Below are 19,405 nucleotides of genomic sequence, written 5' to 3'. Positions count from 1 at the left end.
TTCCTCACACTGAAAGCCTCTGAGTCCTCACTCGAAAGGGTCTCAGCTGAAATGCCTTAGTTCCTGTTTCCTCATGCCTTACATACCTTTCTCCACCCAGCCATATTACTTCCTGGGATTAAAGGCATGTGTGCTTCCCAGTACTGGGATTAAAGGTGTGTGCCAACACTGCCTGGCTCTGTTTCCAGTGTGGTCTTGAACTCACAGAGATCCAGATGAATCTCTGCCTCCCAAGTGATAGAATTAAGGATGTGTGCCACCACTGTCTGGCCTCTATGTCTGATCTAGTGGCTGTCTCTGTCCTCTGATGCCCAGATAAGTTTATTAGGATAAACAATATATCACTACATGCATGAATAGCTTGATCCTGGCTTTTCCTATGAGGCGTGGTCAGAAGAGCTGGGCAGCTTGTTATGTTTCTCTGATCTTTTAGCTTTTACCCGAATATTTGACTCGTTTTTTTTTTTTTTTTTTTTTTAACTAATAAGACTTTTTTTTTTGGTTTTTTGAGACAGGGTTTCTTTGTGTAGCTTTGCGCCTTTCCTGGAACTCACTTGGTAGCCCAGGCTAGCCTCGAACTCACAGAGATCCACCTGGCTCTGCCTCCCGAGTGCTGGGATTAAAGGCGTGCGCCACCACCGCCTGACCTAAAACTATATTTTTAATCTAAGACTATATATATATATATATTATATGTATATATAAAATATATTCTTTCTCCCAAGCCTATGCATAATTTTTAAATACATTGTGACCCATTTGAGGCTCTTTTTGTCTGAATCTGTCCTTACTGTACACCTGTAACCTTTCTGTATACATGAGCAAAACCTGCTGTGTAACTTAGATCATGACGTAGTGGTACTGGCTCCTCCCCTTGTTTCCCCAAGAGTCTAGACACGTGGTGGAGGGACATTTACTGCCAGCTCTGGGAGCCATGTTTACTGCCCCAACTCTGGGAAGTTTCTAGGTCCATGCTGCCATTGAGTATCATGCCACCAGCTGCTGGTAAACACTATTTAAGTGTTTGGCAGCAGGGCCTCTTAAAAGAGCTGTCCATTTTGCCACTAGTACTGAGCTAGGAAGCTGTCTCTTAAAGGAGCTGTGCCTCTGCTTGCTGCCAGCAAACAGAGTCTGCCTGAGAAAAGGCAGCTACCAAGAAGCCGTGCTTGACTCAGTTCTTTTGTGTCTAGAATACTTTTTAAAGCTTTGTTAGGTTTTATGTGGAAATTTTGGCCTGGTATTAGAATGTCATATGTAAATGGAAGTTTCTTGTTCCAACAGCCTATTCCCAAATAAATGAGGTTTATTTGAATTATAAACGATTGGCCAATAGCTCAGGCTTGTTACTAATCAGGTCTTACATTTTAAGTTAAACCATATTCCTTATTTATGCTCTGCCACATGACAGCACCTTTATTAGCATGACACATTCATCTCCTGCTCCCTCTACATCTACCAGCAACTCCTGACTCTACCCTTCTCCTTTCCATCATCCTTAGTTTGGTTGCCTGCCTATACTTCCTGCCTGGTTACTGGCCAATCATCATTTTATTAAACCAGTTCTAGTGAGAAATCTTTACAGTATACAAGAGGATTATTCCATGGCAGCTTCTCCCTGTCATCTGTCTAGTGTTGACTTGTTATGGATCAAAGGTTCCACATAGATGCAGAGCCACTGTGTGAGGTGTCCTTAGCATGCCCAGGTTCCAAGGGGACACCATTAGCAGGAGGTGTGTGTCTTGAGGGAGAGAGCTGAGCACACATTGCCATTATGGCAGATTCTGAGAGGCTGGCCCTGCATCTTACCACTTGAGCCTTGTGAACTAGGGCCAGTGTGTTAACCAGGATCAGGGTCTATCAAAAGGAGTAGAGTTGGAATTTATGCTTCTTTGTTGTTTTCTTTTGATATAACCGAATGCCACAGACTAGGTAACTTATAAGGAATGAGAGTTCACTCATCTTGTAGCACTTGATGCTAAGTGGTCCAAGGTCTGCATCTGCTGAGGGGGTGGGTTGGGGATGGGGCATGACTCTGTCGAGTCCCAAGGCAGAGCTGGGCATTACATGGTATGGTGAGATGTGTATGTAAGGGAAGCTGGATTTTATAGCAGATTTGACCTTGCTATCATCCTTAATCCATTCACTCACTCTGTTTTTTTTAGAAGGGTCTTATGTGTCCCAGGCTGGTGTTGAACCTACTCTGCAGCTGAAGATGACCTTGAACTCCTGATCCTCCAACTTCCACCTCCCAAGTGCTAGGATTATAGGAGTGCACACCACACTTGTTTATAGTGTGTTGGAGATGGAACCCGGGGCTTTGTGTGCTAGGCAAGAACTCTGTCCCTTGAGCTACATCCCCATGTATCAATGAACAGGCTGCTCCACCCAGGAGGACAGAGCCCTCTCAACCTTTACCCCTCTCAAAAGCATACCTGGTCCTGCTGCTTCATATCTCACCACCAGGGCCACAGCGATAGGCCAGCACTGCGCCTCTTGGAGCTTCTTGGTTGGGCTCCACAGCTACCACTCCTGAGCTGCCTGAGGGTATGGCATGCTGTCGTGCCTCGGTGGACACGGGTCTAGGGCCCGCAGAATGTAATAAAATGACTGTCTTCTGAAAACACATCTAAGCATAGCAGTTGTTTTCCATCACCTAGACTTAGGGGCAGTGTGGTCTGGTTCCATAAATATAGAAAAGCCAACTGCATGCAAACTCTGACTTCTTCTCAGCCTCCCTAGGCCACAACCAGGTGCCTCTCACCCACATTCATGAACTTGAGGGTCAAATTGCCAAAAGAGGAGTCCCAGGTAACTGCTGAAGCAGGCACCACATACATTCCTGTGGTTATTTTCTAGGTTTAATTTTTAGAACAACTTTTACCCATAGTGGGATCCTCAACATGTCTATACAACGCATTCCTTGAAAAATGGGTTTCGGTGTCAGACGATTGTGGAGAAGGCTGCACCCCTCACGCCATTCTTTAGGATTCTCAATTTGTAATCAAGGCTCCGAGAAAGTCTGCGGTGTAAACCGTTGGCTTGGGCTGGGAGAGGATGGCTCAGTAAGAAGAGCAAGTGTGAGGTCCTGAGTTCAGATCCCCAGCACCCAAGTAAAACGTGGGCCTGACATCATATCTGTGATCCCAGTAGTGGGGAGAGCAGAGGCAGGAGGATGCCCGATTCCCTGGCCAGTCAGTTTAGTCAACCAGTGAGCTCTGGGTTCAGTGAGGAGACCCTGGTTTTTCTCCACTATTTTATATATGTGGTGGAGAGCTGTAGAAGAGGATGCCTTGGGCCACCTTGTGGCTTCCACACATATGTGCACACATGGGCACTCGTACCAGACACCTATGTCTGTGCACACACATGAACACATCCAACGCACACACTCTCTCTCCTCAAAACTGTACATTCTCTATTGGTTGTCAGGACACAACACCCTGTTTGCTGTTTTGCATTAAAATTGCATTTTTATTTTATGTGTATACAGAGGCCAGAAGAGGGCAGTGGATCCCTGGGCTGGAATTATAGACAGGTGTGGTCAACACGAGTCCTGGGAACTAAACTCCAGTCTTGGCAAGATCAGTAAGGGCTCTTAGCCAGGGAGCCGTCTCTCCAGCCGCCTTGTTCTGCACTTTTTGCTGACTGTAGTTTTAACACCTGGGGTTAGACCACTGTAAATATCATCATAGCACATTCAAACCAGGCTAACCTTCAAGGTCACGTTGAGAGTCCGTGGAAGTGGGAGAGCCTTGGGCAGCCCTGGAGCTGGAGTGGGGGCATCCCCTGACTTGTGGGGAGATGTCAAGTGTCTTCTGCCTTCATCCTCCATTTCCATTTTCCCCTACTCTCTCATTAGAATTTTCTTACTTATCCTATTTCTCGATATTTTACCTCAGATGAAAGTAGGGCAATTAGTTCCTTGTCTCTGTTTTTAACATGTCTCATCTGCCTTCTGGCTTAGCAGTTAATTATGGCTTTAGGCTTTCTTTTCCCTTTGAAATGAATCTATGCTGTAAACCTCCACCGTCCCACTGCCCCGGCTGATTTCTCTGTCCTCTGTCACTGGAGATGTCAGACTCATTTATCATTATAAAAAACAAGAAAGGGGCCTGGAGAGATGGCTCAGTGGTTAAGAACACTTAATGATCTCACAGGAACCAGGGTTCAGTTCCCGGCGCTCACAACTACCTGTAACTCCAGTTCCAGGGGACCTGACTCCCACTTCTGATATTGGCAGGCACCTGCATGTACGTGGTGCACGAAACACACGTGCAGGCCAAACACTAATGCACACTAGATAAAAATAAATCTTAAAAGACAGCTGAGGAGGATTAGGTGTGCTAATAAAGTATTACAGTGTTCACTCCTCAGTGTTACGATGTTGTTTTACCTGGGCCAATGCTGTGACCTCTCTGTGCTCCATTTCTCTCATCTGCAAAATGCCATCTGCCTTACAGGAATGTGGTGAGGAAGAAATGAGTTAATATGCCAATCCTTAGAATCACGAATGACACAATTCTATAGTAATGAATAATAATAATTAATATTTTTTCCTTAAAAAGGCACTTAAACATGTTTTCCAAATAGCCTTTGATTAACTCTTTTCCCCAGGTTTTACTAAATAAGACCAACCACAGAAAACGGTCTTCCCACCATGGTGTTCTGTGTATTCACTGATTGCATTTTTTATTTATTTGCGGTGGACACAGCCACTCCAAGGACACTAGCCTGGCAGAGTGAGAGGAGGGAACCCAGAGGGCTGGGCCCTGTCTTGCTCCTCTCTCCTCCCCCTCCTCCCAAGGGGCTGCTTGCTCAGTGACCAGCACTAACACATGGAAGGCTTACACTTAGAGGTAACAGGAGGCCACGGGCTCAGTCACCGGTGGGTCTCAGTTTCATGTGTAAATAATACATTCTGCCCACTCCATGCCATGGGCTCTCAGAGGCTGTGCTGGATGCCTGTGAACAGTGCTTTGAAAGCTGCAGCTTTCTGGCGGGAGATGGCAGATCTTCCAAAGCTCACTTCAGCCTTTTAGTCCTTAAACTTTTTTTAAAAATAATTTATTTCACTTTATTTTATGTGCATTGGTGTGAAGGTGTCAGATCCCCCAGAACTGGAGTTACAGACAGTTGTAAGCTGCCATGTGGGTGCAGGGGACTGAATCTGGGTCCTCTGGATAAACTGTCAGTGCTCTTAACCACTGAGCCATCTTTCCAGCCCCTAGTCCTTAAACTTTTTATTTGCACATGCTGACTTTACAGAGTGGTGTTCTGTGACCTCTCCATCCCAGTATCTCATGTTCTTTACGACAATCACCCGACACCATTTGCTCAGGCTTTTGTTGACATGTCATCCCAGCTCTGCAGAGGGCTGACAAGAACCCTCTTGTCAGGCCTCTCCCTGGACCCTACCACGTGTACCAGCCATAAAGGACCATTTGAAAGTGGCAGCAGGAGATGCCTGGGGTGACAAGCTGTCTGGGCTTCCTCTTCCCATGGTTCTGCCACTGTGAGGACCAGTCTCCAGCAGCACAGAGCTCAAAGGGAATCCAGTACTAGGACTTTTTTTTGTCTGAGGAGGTACAGGGAAGGACACACACACACACACACTCTCTGGTTTCCTTCAGACCTTTTCTTTATTCTTCTTCTGTATTCTGACTCTTTATTTTTCCTTGACAACTTATATACCCCAATAAAATCTTTCAGGCAATATAGAAAATACAATGTAGTTACATTCTATTTTTCAAGTGAATGATTATAATGAATATAGGGAAGAACATGTTTTTCATTCCCCTTCCACGATTAAATCTTTAGTGTGCATACCCACCCATCAATAGTTCTTTATATCAGGAGACTGAGGGCAGAAATGGGTACGAGGAATTATCATCTTTGATCACCAACCAATCCTAGCAAGGAAAGTATGTCAGCTAGTAATAATTGGGCTGCTTTATTTTATGATCCCGAACTTAGTGAATCTGTCCCTCGGCTATGTGTCCTTGTGAGCTTCAGATTGTTTTCTGGGGTTTTTCATCTCAAAGTTATTATCAAAACATCTCAATCTAACCTGAAGTTACTTTAAGGCTTTGTTTCAGCTATGATGAAACTGAAACCTGTGAATGTATATTTTGATATCAAAATTAAAAAAATTCTAGCCATCCTGGCTCCCGGGGCTCAATTGTTTTCCTTAATCATTGATCTCTGCAGCTCCTTAAGTGAAACTCCTAGGCCTTAGCTGTGTGACACTTCCTTGTATTTATTTTTATTCATCAAAATTCTATTTAAATGAACATTATTTAAATGAACATTATTATTATCAATTAGACAGCTTAGGAAAAAATCATCTTCATAATAATCCACAGGTAAAAATGCCCAGTAGAATGGGATGTTGCCATGAGATAAACACTACATTACAGGCAGTAGGGATCTCCCACACCCATTCACACCATGCCAGATACCAGAGAAAGACGGCAGCGGCAAACATGTAAAGGCACAGCAGAAGCAAAAGGCATTCTGGAGTCTGTGGTCTCAGGGCGTTACCTATCCAAGGTTCACCCATCAGCATTTTGCCTCCTGGTGGTCTGACACCCTGAGTCAACTGCCACCTGCTGTTCCTCTGACAGGACCCCTGGCAATGTGCCCTGCCACCTGCTGAGTGAAGGCCACCTCAGCTAATATGATTCAAGTCCACACTCATGTAAGAAGGAGAGCTTCTAACCTTTACACAGAGAGCAGTGGATCAAGTCGAGCTGAGCTGGAAGGTTGGAGTTCTCCAGTGCCTGCCATCCTGTGCTGAGCCGTCCCTGTGTGAATCCTGGTCCTGCTCTGGAAGGCTGCTGGCGGCCACTCTGCTCTTCTTCCTGCTACTCTGTGTTCCTGAGGAAGAAAGGCTATCTATCATGTGAGTGTGTGTATGTGCTTATACATGTGCGTGGTGTGTGTGTGTGTGTGTGTGTGTGTGTGCACGTGTGCGTGTGCGTGTGTGTGTGTGTGCGTGTGTGTGTGTGTGTGTGTGTGCGCGCGCGCGTGTGCGCGTGTGTGCGTGTGTGTGTGTGTGTGTGTGTGTGTGTGTGTGTGCTTGTGCATATATGTGGACACATGTCTAGAGGTTGTAGCAACTTCTTGTGTTGTTTTCAGGAGCTAAGCTACCTTCCTTAAGTTTTGAGAGGGCCTCTCACTGGCCTGGAGCTTGCCAAGTAGGGTAGGCTGTCTAGTGAACCTCAAAGATCCACGTGTCTTGGCAACCCCCACCCCAGGATTGGTGTCACAAGCATGTATTTACCATGTTTGGTTTTTAAAAGAAAATGGGAGTTCTGGGGTTCAGACTCAAGTCCTTATCCTTAAAAAGTAGATCAGGGTATGAAGCCAACGAAGAATTGGTACACCTCGGACAAGTGTCCTCTAGTACAAAAGGCCACAGGTCTCATCTCTTTCCTGGCTGTTTGCAGAATCACCAAAAACCTCCTTGTCTCTCTGGACATGGACCTGATTTCCGTGTGTCACCAGCTCACCCAGTGATTGCAGCTGGCTTTTCTGACAAGAAAGACTTTCTGGAGAGGGTGGCAGATGTATTAGGAGAGGCTGAGATAAGGAGGTGGCTTTTAATGTGACAGGGTAACTTGATAGGCATAAAGGCTGCTGTATTGTCATAGAAAATTGGCTTATTTTGGAATGATGCTTCTTAATTACTCCAGCTATCAGCTGCTCAACGCTGCTTCTAGATAGTTCTATAGAAAGTCCAGGCAGTCCTTGGATCTAATTGACAGCCAGAGCTGTGTCATCTCTCTCTCCAAGCTCTGGTTCTCTGAATGTGCACGTGCCGTTAGTGTCAGGGAGGAAGTTCTTAGTGTGTGTGTGTGTGTGTGTGTGTGTGTGTGTGTGTGTGTGTGAGATGTACATGCTTGGCTAGGTGCACATTTACATGTGTGTGGGTTTACCAGCTCTTACGTGCTCATGTATGTAGAGGCCAGAGGGATGTTGATGTTGGATGCCTTCCTCAGCTACTTCCCACCTTGTTTTGTGAGAGAAGTGAACCTGGAGCTCGTCAAGTCAGTGAGGCTGGCCAGCCAATGAGCTTCAGGGATCTGCCTGTCTGTGGCTCCCCAGTGCCATGACACCCAGCGTTTTACATGGATGCTGAGGATCTGAACTTGGGATGCTATGAAGCAAGTACTTGGCCCACTGAACCTCCCCAGTCCTGTCCACATTGTTTCCTCTCTTCTGCAGGAGATAAAGAAAGGACTGATGGGATGTGTCTTCTGTTTGCTTGTACTCAGGAAGAGAGAGGTCCTGTGGTATCATCTTTGTATTGGACAACTTTCTTAGCAAAGGACCCTTTGTCCTAAAAGCAAAAGATAAAATGATGAGCATTGAAGATGGCAAACGGAGCACATAGTATGTGGAATGCTTACTGCATTCTCGCTCTGTGCCGGTTCTACTCATCTGCTCAGTTTTAAATGCACTCGGTACTCCATTGCTTTGTCTATCCTTGTACCATTTGTCTGAGTGCTCACATGGTCCTTTCTGCTGCTGTTTCCTCAGATACCCTGAGGAAAGCAACTTAAGGGAGAGAGGGTTTATTTGGTTGATAGTTCCAAGTTAGAGTTTGTCATCGTGGGAAATCAAAGTGTCAGAAACTGAAAGCGGTAGGTCATGTCACATCCACAGTGAAGAGCAGGGAGCAATAGATTTACGTGTACACACTCAGCTTCCTTCTTCCACTGTTTAAAAATCACATTGAAAGCCGGCCGGTGGTGGCGTATGCCTTTAATCCCAGCACTCGGGAGGCAGAGCCAGGCGGATCTCTGTGAGTTTGAGGCCAGCCTGGGCTACCAAGTGAGTCCAGGAATGTGTCGGTATCACAGAGTGTTGGAATCATAGTACATGTGTGTGTGTGTGTGTGTGTATGTCAAAGGACAACTTTTGGGAGTTATCTCCTCCTTCCACGTAGCTCCAACTCAGACAAGCACCTTGATTAGCCAGCTAAGCCATCTTGTGGGCTCTTCCTCTACTCAGTTCAGAATCTTGTGTCTAGGGAATGCTGCCACCCAGAGTGGTTGAGTCTTTTCACCTCAGTCAACATAGTCAAGATAATTCTCCACAGATATGCAACAGGCCACCTGTAGATGTAACCAACCATCTTATTAAAATAAGAAACACAGAACCAATGTAAAAGAGAAAGCTGAGAGGTCAGAGCTCAGAGCTAAAATCTTACATCCTGCAGTGCTCCTAGCTTCCCTGAAAGAGAGCTACTTCCTGTGTATCTGTCTTTAAATAGTCTTTCTGTTCTGCCAGCTTTTGTTTCCATGGTTATTCTATAGTGCATGCAGTGGCCTGGTTGTAAACCCAAACACGTGACTGCCTTGTCACTGCCTGTAAGTACAGCCCTCCAGGTCTTAAAGGCGTATGTCTCCAATGCTGGCTGTATCCCTGAACACACAGAAATCTACCTAGCTCTTCTATCAAGTGCTGGGATTAAAGGTGTGCACCACCACCACCATGCTCTTGCTATGGCTCTAATAGCTCTGACCCCAGGGCAACTTTATTTATTAACATACAATGAAAATCACATTTCAGTACAAATAAAATACCACAGCCACCTGACCTAGATAATCTCTCACTGACACTCTCTTCCCAGGCAGCTCTAGGTTATGTCATGTTGACAGTTTATACTAACCATCACATCAGGTATTGCACTAAAATAGCTGAGAGAATGACATCACTAAGATAGTGCCGGTTCTTGCCCATAGAATGCCCCGTTAAGACAGGCAGAAATGAAACCAAACAAATGTTACATGTTAGCAAAGTCAAGTGCAAGGATCCGAGGAGACCCCAGCTTTTGTTTCCATGGTTATTCTATAGTGCATGCAGTGGCCTGGAGCTGGTACCTGATTTTTAGATGAAGAAACTGAAGGGTAGAGCCAACTTCCAGAGTAAGAAGGTTACAGACAGTTGGCCAAGCTCTTCATGTTCCAACCAATGTGTCCCCTCTCTGGCTTAGAACTTCTGTCCTAAAATTCCAGATGGATTTTAGTTTTGAAGACCTTTGACTCATCTTAGGGTTAGACTTTCCAGAACCTGCTGGAGATGTCAGAGAGCAGCCCAAGGCCACGGGTGGTGTTTTGTATGGATAGCTAGCCCACTGGTTAAAGTAGATGGTCTATGTCCAAGCGTGATGGCTAGCTTTAACTGTCAACTTGAAAAGGTCTGGAACCACGTGGGAGGAGATTCTCAATGAGGGATTTTCCAGCTCAGGTTGGTCCATACTTGTGTCTGTGGGGGGTCGTCTGGATTAAGTTCGCTGAGGTGGGAAGACCCACCCACTGTGGGTGGCACTGCTCCTTGACCAGGGGATCCTGCATGGGGTAAGAGTGGAAAAAGTCTTCTGAGCACCAGCATGCGTGTGTTGTTCTCTGCTCTTGATTGAGGACATGAGGTGACTAGCTGCTTCAAGTTCCTGCTGAGGTAACGAGTCAGGAACCAGGGTGTCTTCAACTATTTTCACCAAGCAGTCAGTTCATCAGTTAAAACCTGTAGAGCCACTGGGGGCCCCATCCTGACTGCCTGGGAGGGGCTAACTCCTGGCCTCGCCGCCGCGTGGACTTCCCTGGGGAGATGGACCATAACCTGGAATTCTGAGCCCAGTAAACCCTTCCTCCCTAGGTTGATTTTGTCAAGGTGTTTACCACAGCAACAGGAAATCAAAGAGACTCTAAGTGTTAAATAAATAACATATGTAAATACAAACTGGAAAGCGTACCGGTGTGAGCCAATATGCTCCACATTTGTTAGTGTTTGTTAGTGTTACCCTCTTGTCCCTATGACAAATATCTGAGAGAAACTAGTCGTTAAGGAGGTAGGGTTTATCGTGGTCGGTTGGATCCTCTGAAGCGAGGGAGGGCACCGTGAGGCAGGACTGCATGCAGAGACTGCTCACTTCATGGCCGTCAGGACGCAGATGGAGAGCAAGTGGCCAGAGACAAAGGGCTAGGGAGATGGCTCCGTAGGTGTCTTTGTTAGGGTTTCTACTGCTGCAAGGAAACACCACGACCAAAAAGAAAGTTGGGGAGGGGTTTATTTGGCTCACACTTAGATATTGCTGTTCATTATTGAAGGAAGTCAAGACAGGAACTCAAGCAGGGCAGGAACCTGGAGGCAGGAGCTGAGGCAGAGGCCATGGAGGGATGCTGCTTACTGGCTTGCTTCCCATGGCTTGCTCAGTCTGCTTTCTTATTGAACCCAAGACCACCAGCCCAGGAATGGCACTATCCACAATGGGCTGGGCCCTCCCCCATGAATCACTTATTAAGAAAAATGCCCCATAGCTGGATCTCATGGAGGCATTTCTTCAGCTGAGGCTCCTTTATCTCTGATGATTCTAGCTTGTGTCAAAACCACCCAGTATAGCAGGGAAGAGGCTTGCTGCACAGTGTGAGGACTGAGTTTAGATCCTGAGTACTCAGCCGTGGGCTGCACAGTGTGAGGACTGAGTTTAGGTCCTGAGTACTCAGCCGCGGGCCACACAGTGTGAGGACTGAGTTTAGGTCCTGAGTACTCAGCCGCGGAAGTGTTCGACTGTAACTCTGATTGTGGTGCTGTAGGGGTGGAAACAGGAGGATTTTGGACTTGCTGGCCACCCAGTCTATCCAAAATGGTAAGCTTCAGAGTCAATGAGAGACCCTGTCTTAAAAAATAAGGTGGAGAGAGATGTAGCAGGAATCTTAAAAGTTCTTATTAATAAAATCAAACCCGAGGCCAGTTATTGGGGTGAATACTGGAAGATCAGAGAGACAGAACAAGCCACAGCTATCTCACCTCACCAGTTCCTCAGCTGGTCCTGTTTCCTCAGACTGGAAGCCTCTGAGTCCTCATCCAGAATGAATCTCAGCTGAACTGTGCTGCTTCAAAGCCTGAAAGCTTAACCAGCCAAATGCTTAACCAGCTACATGCTTAACCAGCCAAATGCTTAACCAGCCAAAATGCTTCTAGTTTCTCATCCTCACGCCTTATATATCTTTCTGCTTTCTACTACCACTCCCTGGGATTAAAGGCTGGCTTTCTGGGATTAAAGGCATGTGTCACCATGCTTGGCTGTTTCCAATGTGGCCTTGAACTCACAGAGATCCAGAGGGATTTCTATCTCTGGAATGCTAGGATTAAAGGTGTGAGTGCCACCAATTTCTAGCCTTTGTATCTAGTGGTGTCTGTTCTCTGACCCCAGATAAATTTATTAGGGTGCACAATATTTTGGGGAACACAATACCATCACAGAGAGAGGCCAAGGGAGATACCAGACATTGACCTCTGGCATGTGCATCTGTGCATATGTGGGTGGGTGCACCTGTACACAAATACGTGTAACACACACATTACCTTCTAGTAATCCTGCTAGAGTTCATTTTCTCTGCCAGCTAAAGAAGGAAGAGGCAAAAAAAAAAAAATTCTTGCATACAACACAGAGCATCAGGGAAACATCTCAGAACCAGAACCAGCAGACAAAGACAAGCTTTTACAGAAAAGACCCTCTGTGAAGCAGAGGGAGCACTTGGAAGCCCTACATCTGGTTTCTTCTTGCCCTAACTTATGACTGGTCAATTTGAACGAGGGCAGGGAGTTTGCTAGGCCACACTTGAGGTAAACATGTCCTGGTTGGCTGACAGGGACCCTGCTGGCAGGAGGAAAAGCCCACCCGGCTTTGTTTCAGGTGAGAAGAGGGAGGAAGATGTTGAGTTTGTCAATTTTATTATCTGTCAGAGACCCTTCTCCCTACCTGATGCCTATCAGGAATCTCTCTTACACACACACACACACACACACACACACACACACACACACACACACGCACGCATGTGCGTACACTTCCCAGGACACACCGCCAGTGATCATTTCCTTCGGCTGTATTTTGCCCTCTATTCCCCCCCCCCCCCCCCCCCCCCCCCCGTCTCCCATCAAGTGACAAATCCACCAAGGCACTAAAACCACTTATGAGGCCAGAGTCCCTGGGATCCCATTGCTTCTCCAACAAGTCTTTAAGGCACAAGCCTCTGGGAGGGCACTCCACATCCAGAGACCCATCCTCTCCCTGTGGCGGCTGTCAGGTTCTACGCTTCAGAGGTCACCAAAGGCCTCCAAAGGCAGCTTCCTCTGCTAACCCAAGCCTCCTTTTCTCCAGTGTGGTCTGTTCAGCCTTCCAGAGGGTGGACTCCATCACCTGGGCAATGAGAGCCACCTGCTTACAGGAATAAGGGCCACTCACATGCCAGTATGGATGATACCACTGGCCTCAGCCTTAACTCTCTGCCATGGATAGGTTGCAACTGATATGGGTCAAAGGGAGGGTATAAAACCCTTTTCTACTCTGCCACCCTACTGAAGGCCCCCGCCCAGGTAGGGAAAGGACAGCCTGGCACACAGAGGCAGAGTGTCCCCTGGTGGTACAAGAATGCAGATCACAAGGGCCCTGGGGCAGAGGCCTCACTGTCCATGGTACTCAGCACCCAGGGCTCAAACTCTGAGCTGCAGCCAATTTACCCTCCAACTCTCAGTCCCAATGACCCTCCTCCTGTTCCACTAGACAGCTGTGTTTAATGGTCCAGAAAACTGCTGTGGGTCTGAGAAACCTTCCCAACAGAGTCGTTGTAATTAGGATAGTGGCTTCCCTGGGAGAACCATCTTCCAGGCCTCACGGAACCTCACAGAAAGTCTCTGGATCTTCGAGCCAGAGGCTGCCCCTCCCCAGGTTCTTGGCTTAGGAGCCAGGGCTAGCTTGCTGGCAATTGCTTGAGGCACTCTGAAAAGAGTGAGAGACCGGCGAGCAACACTTCCCCTGTGTCCCACGACCAAGTCAGGTCAGCCCTGGAAGAAGGCATTGGTCTGTTCCTTTTGGTGCTACCCACACTGTGAAAGAACTCACCATCCCCAGCTGCCACACCACAGACACCAGACGACATCCGATCCTCGTCTCGTTAACTGGTCCAGCTTGCTCGTCCTCCACATGCCGGGCTGGGTCCTACTCTTTCTCCTGGAGTAGCTGTTCTCAACTGTAAACACTTTCTCTCCATGGGACATTTGCCGAGCCAGAGACGTTATTGGGTGTCACATGTGTGTGCACACACTCGCGTGTACTTGATGCTGGCAGGAGTCGATGGATACCAGGGACACAGTCAAACACCTTACCACAACAAAGAATGGTTAGACCTAACAACAGTCACTCCAGCTGAGGCAGGGGTGTGCTGTTTTGGGGTCACTGTGGCCCCTGAAGGATGGATGTTTTGAGTGGCAGTCTCTGGGTACTAGACTCTGCAGAGGGTTTGGATGGCAACTGGGTGCCCCATTAAGGACATACAGAGAAGAGGTATAGCTCACAGATAACAAAACCACCCTCATGACAGGAAACAGCAGAGCTCACCGTCTAGAACACTGTCAGAACTTTAGTCTCTGAACTTTGGTCAGGAGCATCTCCCCTCTTAACAGACACCTCCAAGGCCCAAGGCCAAGCCTAGCTCATTTCCCGGTGGGCTTCCCTGGGCCCAGCAATTTAAACACATGAACCTACCTCACCTGCCGTGTGCTGTTAGCCCATTTCCCACACAGGAATACGGAGTCCCAGGCAGGTATGTTCCCATTGCAGGTTTGAATCTGGCTGGCCCCTCTACCTGGAACGATCTCTCCTTGTCCTCCAGATCTCAGCCACACACTCTGCCCAGGACAGGATTTCACCCCTGGAACCCAGGCTGCACCCTCAGAGGGGACCTCCCAGTCCCATCACCCCAGGCCATAGAGAATCTCAGCAAAGGGCAATGTGATGGAATGTCATAACCGAACCCACCATTTTGTAAGCCAAGCAAACAAAGGAAAAGGAGCACTCCTGCCTCTGGTCACATCCCCCAGTTCCATGAACTGTCAGAGCCAAGGTGACCTTGGCTGATAGGTGGAGAGAGGGACTGCCCTGAGGTCAGGGAGGGTCAGGACGGAGAGACCAGGTGTGGAGGGTAGTGGCTGCAGTCCTTCACCCTGTGGGTGGTTCAGCATCCCCTGGGCCGCAGGAGGCTCTATACAACCTGGTTCTGCCTGTTGTACACCAGGCCCTGGTTACCCCAGGACGCTGAGCTTCGGCTCGAAGCCCTGCACAGAATGGCGTGGGAGTTTAATAGCTGTGGTGATGGCAGTGCTTCACTGAACTCCTTTCCTCTCCCACAGAGACTGCAGCCCCACAACCCACAGACCCCCCTCCCCTTCTCTGGAAGGATTTCATATCATTCTGGCTGTGAACTCCAGCCATCCTAAAATTTTGCTCCAAGTCCCTAGCCCAGGGGCCCATTTGTCTTTGTGTAAAAACAATGGCATTCTAACTGTAGGCAAACAAGGACCTGCATTGTTCTGAGACCACTAAAGACAGGACTTTAAGGGGGGAAAAAGCGACACCCACTGGTTTGGGATGGGAGCTGTGCACTGGGCATCTACAGAGCTTCCCAAAGATTTTTTACTGTGTGATTCAGGCTAAAGAATTAGAGCAGTGTTCAATTGGTAAAACTACCGTGCAGTTGTGTACATAAGGGCCCATAAATAAATGAACGTTTTTCAGGCCAGAGAAGGGTCTGGTGTCTTCTGCTCTCCCAGCTAGCTTCTTTCCCTTCTCGTCCACCAACACATTTGTGTTCTGTTTCCACTCGTCCTGTGGCAGAGGACATTACTCAGCACCGACCTCTTAACTCTCCCGTGCCTCGATTTCTGCATCTGCAAAAAACGGGGAAATTGCCCCAGTGATTAGGATGCAGGCATATCTCCCCACGAGGTTCTTTGACCTTGCACAAATGTTTCGTATGAGAATCACCTCCCTCCGCCCCCCCCCCGCCCCCCCTTCCCGGTCTCTCTCAGCAAGGGAGCATGTGGTCTTTGGAGGCCTCTGGGGCCTGGGAAACACTGGACCCCAAAGCTTGGCTTGCACCGGAGTAAATTCAAAGTTAACTTCGAGATTGTCCCCTGGGAGGGCCAGGGCGCAGAGCCAGCGGAGGCCCCGCAGAGGATCTGCGCAATTGCTGGTGCCAGGGAAGATGCTCTGGCCAGCGCACTCGGGAGGCGGGACCTTCGCAGACAGTTCTGCTGCTTCTCTGCAGCACAGCTAGCAGGTCTGTGGTCCTGGGGCCCAGGCACTGACTGACCCGCCGCTGCGCTGTGGGAGTCAAGTGCGCCTCCTCCCGCCACTGCGCACCTATCACAGTCCCTGAGCGCAATGCCGCGCGCTCCTCCCACCTGCAAATGCCTGCCGAGCCAGAGACGGCTCCGGCCTGGACAGCGCCTGCGGGCTGCCTGAGCCCTGGCCCTACCCCAGCCTCAGCTCCAGCCAGATGAAGGTAAGGGACTGCCGGGGTCCCAGGGCGAGGGGACTGGGGACCGCAGGGCAGGCTGGCACCCTTGTGTTCCTTCTTCCTGTAAAATGAAGGCAGAGATGCCACAGAGCTTGGTGCGAGCCTGGGTTCACTGACAGAGACTTGTATACATACCACACTGAAGGAAGTTGTGTTTCTGGGTGGGTTACAGCGCACACATAAATGAGGACTACACATCATATGCACACAGCACATGATTCAAAAGAACAGCCTGAGCTAGAGAAAATAACATCAATCAAATCAAATTCTAAAACCAACTCGGAAGCATCCTGCCGCAGCAGCTCCTGCAGTGTGTGGGCCCAGGGCTGAGAACCAGAAAGGAAAAAGCCATCTTCTCAGCCAGGGGTGACAGCCAGGGGCTGACTTCCTGGGGATGGCTCTTCTGGTCATTTCTAAATCCCAGGAGTGCCTTGAGCTTGGTAATCAACATTTTCTTTTTTTGGGGGGGGGGTGGTTAGGGGAAAGCTGTGTGATGATGATGATGATGATGATGAGTGTGTGCACCCACCAAGGGTAAACATTCAGAAAATACAGCATTTGGGGGACTCCCCTACCCCCTCACCCTGTTTCAGTTCACAGGTTTCTAATTTTAGGGGAACAGAGTCACCTTCCAAATAATGGAAACTAAATCAGAAGAAATCTGTTGTGAATTTCTTTTTCACTTTTCTATTTGCTCAACAAACTTAAGATTCTTTGTTATGTGCATATAGCCTTGTTTGTATCTCTCTCATTTACTATTTCTGCGCTGGGCCAAAGGGATGGGCGAGAGGTTTGAGTGAGGTGGGATCTGGGAAAAGGTCTTGCTCCAGTCAGTACTGGGGTACCCAGTGGCTGCTCTTGTCCATTTTATGAATGTAAGGAATTCTTAGTTGCATGGCTGAGTTATATACATGCTTATATGCCCATTCTTTTCTCCTTTTCTTTTCTTTTCTTTTCTTTTCTTTCTTTCTTTCCTTCCTTCTTTCCTTCCTCTCTGTCTCTCTCTCTCTCTCCCTTCCTTCCTTCCTTCCTTCCTTCCTTCCTTCCTTCTTCCTTCCTTCCTTTCTCTCTGTCTCTCTTTTTTCTCTCTCTCCCTTCCATCCTTCCTTCCTTTCTTTTTTGCTCCTCCTCCTCCTTCTTTTTTTCCGATACAGGATTTCTCTGTGCAGCCCTGGCTGTCCTGGAACTCACTTTGTAGCCCAGGCTGGCCTCAAACTCACAGAGATCCGCCTGGTTCTGCCTCCCAAGTGCTGGGATTAAAGGCGTGCGCCACTGCCACCACCATTGCCACCATCACCCGGCTTGTCCTTTCTTGTATAATGAAACTTTTCAGTTAAATTATAGCCTTGGGCAAGGAATATAGCTTAGTGGTAGAGTCGTCCTGGCATGTGGGAGGCCCCAGCTCAACATTCAGATCTGAAAACAGCAACAACATCAACGAAAAAACCTGCCTGTTTGCCTGCCTGTCAATCATCCATCCAGTCTTGTGCATGCTCCCTGTATCTGCCCCATCTTTTTCAGTGTTTCTTCTCTAAAAGAATAGTTTGAGTAATACGAAAATTTGTCTTCAAAGAGATCGTGTATATCTTCAGGAGTGATTGTGCAGAGGTCTACTTTTTGTTACCTTCAGATTTTGTCTTCTCTTTCCAAGTAGTTCACCTGAAAGGCAAATTAAAAAAGAAAGTCTAAAATTGAGGGAGAAGCTCAGGGCGGGGCTGTTGTCCTCAAGTCCCGGAAATGATCTTGGGGAGCAGATTCTTTCTTCTTCCTCCTCTCCACCCCCCACCCCGCCCTAGTTTGACTCAGACAGTTATTCCTTTATGAACGTTCCTCTCAACAGATGTCCCTTCCTCTGTGGGTCTTGGGCAGGTGCTCTGAATAAACAATGGGCATCTTAGAGACTGGACGTTATGAGATGAGGCCAGGTGTCCTGGCCTGCTGGTGAGTCCCCTTTCAGCTGGGCTTCCTTCCTTCTGTTCTCACTCTCTGGTTACAGGCAGTGGACAGGAAAGTTAGGTAAGTGCAGAGGATCCTAGAAGGACTTCCAGAGGCAATCTCTGCTTTCCTGGGCATAGCCTTGGCTTTGGGCTCGGAACTCAGAAACATGCCGTCTGTCCTGTTTACCCATTTAACTGGACATTGGATCCTATTTCTTCTGGGTTTTTTGTCAAGAGTAGATCCTGGTCCTGAGAGCCACTCATATTCCTGTGGCCTTGCACAGCTGTCCCCGATAAGAGGATGACTGAACAGGATGAGATTCTTCCTTGAACCTGACAGAACGTGCACTACCGTGTCCTTTCCCTGACTCTAAGTATCAGCCACCAGGAGCTCACTGCATTGTCCCTGCCACACCCTGGGTTGGGTGAGCTGAGTGTGTATGTGTGTGTGTGTGTGTGTGTGTGTGTGTGTGTGTGTGTGTGTGTTTAGGGGCTGGGGTGGGGTTGGGGCTGAGGAGGGTGGGGATGGGAGTTGGGGAGTGGCCTTCGGGACACACAGTTGGCTTCTCTCCTGATCCCTATTGCTTGTCTCTGCTCACTTCCCTGCCATCAGGGAAACAGATGACTGGCAAGTGATCTTTCCACTTCCCTGGTTTCAGGCTGTCCTCTGGCTAGGCTTGGGGATCGCACTCCATCAGGCTCTGTGGCCGGCCTCCTGTGGGTTTGGACAACACTTTCCTTTGCTTCTGGTAAGAGGGAATTATCTGATCCCATGTCTGAAGCTGCAAAGTAGAAGGGTGGGTGAGATGGATGTTAGAGGTTTTGGTGAAGTCACATGACTCTCAATTTAAAACCAGGATCGTGAGACTGGTTCAGCAGACTGAACCCTGAAACAACCGATGACCAGCTGTCCTGTCAGTTGTATGGCAAAGGTTAAACCCTGGACTCTGGAAATCACAGTCCTTGGGTGCTAGTTATTAAGTTAGTTAGTATTCCCAACCACCTAGCTAAGGGAGGGGGTGGTGGTGATGTTCCAGACCAGATCCATGTTGACATACCAGATGAACCCAGGCTCATTATAATTTCAATATAGGAATAAGA

The 19,405-nt window shown here is 48.1% G+C and overlaps 1 protein-coding gene and 1 long non-coding RNA gene across 2 annotated transcripts in view; both read left to right on the top strand.

Moving 5' to 3' along the window:
• The window catches only part of LOC119088769, a 35,177-nt gene extending 28,479 nt beyond the window's left edge, over positions 1-6,698 (top strand). Inside the window, exon 3 of the long non-coding RNA XR_005092487.1 lies at positions 6,624-6,698. This is a non-coding gene — a long non-coding RNA (uncharacterized LOC119088769). The remainder of the gene's footprint in view (positions 1-6,623) is intronic.
• A 9,402-nt stretch (positions 6,699-16,100) lies between these two features.
• The window catches only part of B3galt5 (beta-1,3-galactosyltransferase 5), a 47,500-nt gene continuing 44,195 nt past the window's right edge, over positions 16,101-19,405 (top strand). Inside the window, exon 1 of the mRNA XM_028879926.2 lies at positions 16,101-16,352. The gene's annotated coding sequence lies outside the window, so the exon portion shown is untranslated. The remainder of the gene's footprint in view (positions 16,353-19,405) is intronic.

The sequence above is a fragment of the Peromyscus leucopus genome, chromosome 12 (genome assembly GCF_004664715.2).
Source record: "Peromyscus leucopus breed LL Stock chromosome 12, UCI_PerLeu_2.1, whole genome shotgun sequence".
In the NCBI taxonomy this organism is placed as follows: Eukaryota; Metazoa; Chordata; class Mammalia; order Rodentia; family Cricetidae; genus Peromyscus; species Peromyscus leucopus.
The sequence above is the reverse complement of the archived record's forward strand: the minus strand, read 5'-3'. Positions and strand labels throughout refer to the sequence as shown.